The following is a 5479-nucleotide window of genomic DNA, read 5'->3' as shown; positions in this document are numbered from 1 at the left end:
CCTGGGGACAGGAGTGGAGTTCACCAAGACCTGAACTTCTTGTGACGGGGAAACATTCGGAGGGCCTGCAGGACCTTCCCTAGGCATTGCCCTGTGTGCTAGCTCAGGCTGCTGTGTTCCCAGAAAGGATGGCTTTGGCCCCATGGCTCTGTGGCATGTGGGTACAGCTGTATCTGATGAGTTCTGGTCACTAATTCTGAGTGTGCATGGCTGCTCTCCTCCTAGCCCCGTTCTGGTCTCTGAGGGGACTCCTATTTGGCCTGAGAAACCATTGAGGATCCAGTTTGAGCTCAGGGGCTCTGGAACCTGCCTCTTTCTGCCATCCTAGATCTATACTATCTAGGCACTACCCCCAACCCTTGTCCCCTCTCTTCCTCTCCTCTCTTTGCTCAGTCCCCTTCAGATAGTTCATGATACTTCCAGAGTCAGCTGGAAGACAAAATAAAATCAAGTCAAGACAAGGTGGGAGGTGGAAATCAATAACAGAAAATGGTAGTCTTTTATATAGTTCTTATTTGATATTATCCACACCAAAAAAGGACAAGTTGAACTCAGGCTAATGGAAGACAAACTTTTCTCTGGGTGGTAAAGCAATTAACTGTGCACAATTTTACCAGGAAAACTAGGGGTTGGTGACTACAAAATAAAGATGTGAATGAGCGAAGGGGACAGAGTGAATCATGCCCTTGGTCCCTGGAGGTCCCCAGTATGAGAATAATCATGAAAACTGATCCCAGCCAGAGAGGCAATCAGAAATTTAATCATAGCCAGAGGAGTCAAAGACACTATAAGAAGACTAACCTGGGCTCATGGGGGCTCACAGAGCCTGAATCTAACTAACCAAAGAACATGCCTGGCCTGGACCTAGACCCCTGTCTTAGTTAGGGTTTTAGTGCTGTGAACAGACACCATGACCAAGGCAACTCTTATAAAGGACAACATTTAATTGGGGCTGTCTTACAGTTTCAGAGTTTCAGTCCATTATCATCAAGGCGGGAGCATAGCAGCGTCCAGGCGGGCATGGGACAGGAGAAGCTGAGAGTTCTACATCTTCATCAGAAAGGTGCTAGCAGAATACTAGCTTCCAGGCAGCTAGGATGAGAGTCTTAAAGCCCACACCCACAGTGACACACCTACTCCAACAGGGCCACACCTTCTAATAGTTCCACTTCCTAGGTAGAGCATATACAAACCATCGGCTGCACACCTGCTACCTATGTATAGGGGAGCCGTGATGGTTTATGGGTCCTCTAACAATTGGAGCAGGAGCGGACTCTGGTCCTGTTGCCTGCCTTTGGGACTCCTTTTCTTAGCTGGGCTGCCTCATCTGGCCTCAATAGGAGAGCCAGATACACTTTAGTCCTCCTGCAACTTAATGTGCCAGGGTGGGTTGGCACCCATGGTGGGGGTGTGTGCCCTTCTCTGAGGAGAAAAGGAGGAGAGGATGGAAGAAGGGGAATGTGAGAGTGGAACTGAGAGGCGAGGAGGGAGGGGGGCTGTGATTGGGATAGTAAATAAATAAACAAACAAACAAATAAATAAGTTTAATCTCAGCACTCGGGAGGCAGAGGCCTGTCTGGTCTACATAGTGAATCCCATGCCAGTTAGGGCTACATAGTGAGATCTTGTTTTGTGGAGAGGAGGCACAGAAAATAACTTCATCATGAAATTAAAATGAAAGAGTAATTATCCCTGTGAACTTAAGTTTCCTTCAAATGAAAAACAAATTAACTGAGACGCATTTAACTTCACGGTTAGACAGCTAACCCAGGATGGCTTCTGCGGGGTGAAAAGAGTTTCTTAGGGCAGCAATACATACACACATGTTTACACACAGACATATGTTCATAAATACACCTGTGTGTAGGCAAATGTGTGTGTGGGATGCAGATGTGTACACAACACATATATGTATGCATATGCAAGTGTACAAACGCACTGATGTATACAAGCACACATGTGTATGTATGCAGATAACATGTGTATGGACACAGACATGTACACAAGCAAGTGTACATGTGTGTGTGCATATAGGTATATGTATGTGAAAGCATAGATATGGGCATAGCACACACATGTGTTCATTCAGACACATGTGCATAAGCACACATACACGCACACAGATGCATGTGAAAGCACATACTCACAGTCTCCAGGAGCGACAAGGCTCTGCCTCTTGCTGGTTTTGCTTCTCTCATGGAGAGCCTGGTCCCACCCTTGCTGCCCTGTGACCTTGTGCCTTGTTTAGGTGGAAAGGAATTTCTACATCGTTATCAGTGTTCCCAGCTTCCCTCTGTTGAGTCTGGTCAGCCATACCCCTATCTCCCCAGAAATCTGTCTATTTCATCTCAAACAGCAGTTGCATCAGGGTAGACCACAGGCACCGCATGTCCAGAGCTAGTCTTCACAGCTGCTCTACAAAGTGCCTCTCAACTCCCTGTAGCCCTGGTGCCCCTCACCAGGCAGGAACCTCTGCCCTCCTGGATCCTGTCAGCTGTCCCTCAGTTCTTCTCTCTGAAGACTCTACCGACTCAGTTTCCTAGGACAGAGGGAAGCCTCTCTCCTGCTCTCCCCTGCTCCTGAGAAGGTACTGCCCTCACTCTGGGCTTTAGTCATTCAAGCCTGGGCAGGGGACCAGATCGAGACTGCCAGCTGTAGCCTGCTGCCTGGCTTTTGGCACAGGCTGCACACCTCTGATGGCTGCTGGAGGTTTTGGGGATGGCATCACATGACTTTGGATCTCCCAGGATTCAGAAAGCCCCAGTGGCATGGTAGCTTCTTTGGCGAGGACAGGTCAAGAACAGCTGCTATCCAGGGCAAACCTACAGCACCATTCTTCAACTTTGGATGATGCTACCAAGTCAATCAGTTTGTGTCTTCCTTACCTGGGTGGGCTGCCCCGTAACCACACAGAGAGGGTAGGCCTTAGGACTTAGAGCAGTGTTCTTTGTGCAGTGGAGTTGCCAGCTATGAGCGTGCAGGGCAGGGGTATTTCTGTTTCAGGAGCCAGCACAGGGCCAGGGTTTGAGGACCACATGGGGCTGGTAGGTGGAGCCTCCTTTCCTCCTCCAAATAAAGGCCCGCTCTCCTCACCCTGGGCTGAGCAGTAATGATTAACGTGGCTGGCTCTGTTCTCTTTGTTTCTGCTGGGCTGGGACTGTGGATGCGGGAAGTAGGGGACACACAGTCTCTCCCTGCTGCGCATGAATGCTGGGTTTATCTTCTCTTCAGGCTTCTCTGGTTTCAGCGCCTTATTTGTTCTGACATAGATGGGCTTTATCTCCAGTTCCTAATGGCCAATGGAACCCCAGATAGTTCCTCAGAGGCTCTGGCCCACTGTAGGTGTGCTGATGGGATTGACCATGCTGGGTCTCTGAGGAAGACACAGCCCACAAGGGTCCTTGTCTGTGTGACTCTGTCCGTTGTTTGTGCTCAAGGGAGGCAAGCAGACAGAGCAGAGCAAGAAAGCCTCCCTTAGCAAGGGGTGGAGGCCTTGGGGATAAAGACCTTTCAGAAAACCTTTGTACTGGGCACTCATCTGTGGTCATACTGGGTGCTCACCTGTGCTCATACTGGGTGCTCACCTGTGGTCATCCTGGATACTCATTCATTCACCTGGGACAAGTTGGTTCAGCAATTGCTAAACCATATTCAGTTGCTGCATAGGCTCTAGATGGTGGGGCCTGCTATTTTTCCTGAAAGAAATTTCTAGAAAGTACTTCCTCATACCCCTTTCTTTTTTGCTGGTCTCTGATCCAAGCCTCAGTAAGTTGGACATGTGCCCTGGTTTAGCTCTGGACAGAGTGGATGGAGCCCCAGGGCCTCTGGGGGCTGCAAGCTGGAGCTGCATCTGCCTGCCCATCTTGCCTTGTGTTTCCTCCCTGAGTCCCTACTGCTGTGCCCTAGTCTTCCCCCATACTCCCCCCAGGTCCCCCCACCCCCTGTCAGATTACTAGGCCTCCAGAAGCCTAAAGCCAGGGAACAATATGGCATAACCTGGCAGGTGTCACTGGAAGTCTGATTAGATTTTCTGCACAGCTGAGAATGTAAATATTGGTGAGAGTCGGAAGACCAAGTCATCTCTGGCAAGATATTACGTCATTCCAACACCTGCTCTGGACAGAGCTCTAAGGGCATGTGACCCACCTCATGGCTGGCATTGCCACAAGAAGCTGATAGGTGTTGCCATGAGGGACACAGTGTATGACCAGCTGCGTGTTTGCAGAGCTGGCAATACCGGCCACTAGGTCCCAGCATGGGACTCAGCAGGCCCAGCTGTCTCTGCCTGGACACTGGGCCAAACAGTGAGTTCTCTGGGCCCCCGGAACTTATCTTGAGTCAATAGAGACTCTGGGCAGCCACAGAGGCTGTTGACCAGGCCAGCAGACAAGAGTGGCATTCAGGTCCCTAGCTGGTTTCCAGTGAGCTCAGCTGCTCCACAGCTGGGGCCAGGGACGGCCTGCACCCCACCCGCCTGCTGGGCCTGTTTTCCTGCTGGTAAACAAGGAGCCTGGGAAGGGTCAGAGCTCTGGGCATCAGTGGAGCAAGGTCTTTATTATGTATAGCTACAGGCACCTGGGGGGAGGAAGCTGTGGTAGAACACAGAAATAGCCACACCATGGCACCTGTGGGAGGACAGTGGGCAGATTACCCTTTGAAGCAGGAACCATAGTGTAGTGACCAAGTCCTGCTCTGGGGGCTAGGGTTCTTCAAGATATCATTTGATGACTGAAAAAGTTGAGGAGGGGTCACTAGAACAGGCAAGAGCAAAGAGGATGTTCCCCTGAACCCTGAGGACTCACAACAAACCCCATACTGCCCTGTCCAAGCTTGTTGTAGGTCAGTAGGTAGAAGCGGGTCTCATTTCCTTGGGCAACCTTGAGTCTATGACAAAGCTGAGGACACACAATGAGGACCTATCAGACAGTCTGTCTGTTTATCTGGCCACACTGACCAGAGCCTTTCCAGATTGGGGAGTTATAGGAATGTCCTAGGGTCTCTTCTGACAGCTATGCAGTACCCAGGCAGAACCCACATGTCTCCTTTCTCTTCAGCCCTGAACTATTGGGCTGACATGCTGGGGGAAGGGAGCTAGAGGAAATGGGTGTAGCCTCACCTGGTGGACATGGTTTGTGTTCAGGGTGTCTGATTTGCTTCGAAGCGATCCAGAGCTGGGGGTGCCCAATGGGCAGGGACATAATGCTGGAAACTTTTCAAGTTTGTGTTCTGTTACTGTGACAAACACCATGACCAAAGCAAGATAGGCAGGAGAGAGTTTATTTGGCTCAGACTTCCAGGTCACAATCCATCACTGAGAGAAGTCAAGTAAGGGACCTGGAGGCAGAAACAATGGAAGAACACTGCTTGTTGGTTTGCTCTTATTAGTGTTTTTATACAGCCTATGGCCACCTGCCTAGGAAGTGGTGCCGCCCACAGTGGGGTGGGCCCTCCTACACCAACTAAGACACATTAACATTAC

At 50.2% G+C, this 5479-nt stretch overlaps 1 pseudogene; it reads right to left on the bottom strand.

Annotated features, from left to right (window-relative positions):
• Gm31891 overlaps positions 1–5127 on the bottom strand; it is a 47559-nt pseudogene extending 42432 nt beyond the window's left edge.
• Positions 5128–5479: the final 352 nt, after the last annotated feature.

Source organism: Mus musculus, chromosome 5 (assembly GCF_000001635.26).
Source record: "Mus musculus strain C57BL/6J chromosome 5, GRCm38.p6 C57BL/6J".
NCBI classification, from domain to species: Eukaryota; Metazoa; Chordata; class Mammalia; order Rodentia; family Muridae; genus Mus; species Mus musculus.
This window is presented reverse-complemented; position numbering and strand designations above follow the sequence as displayed.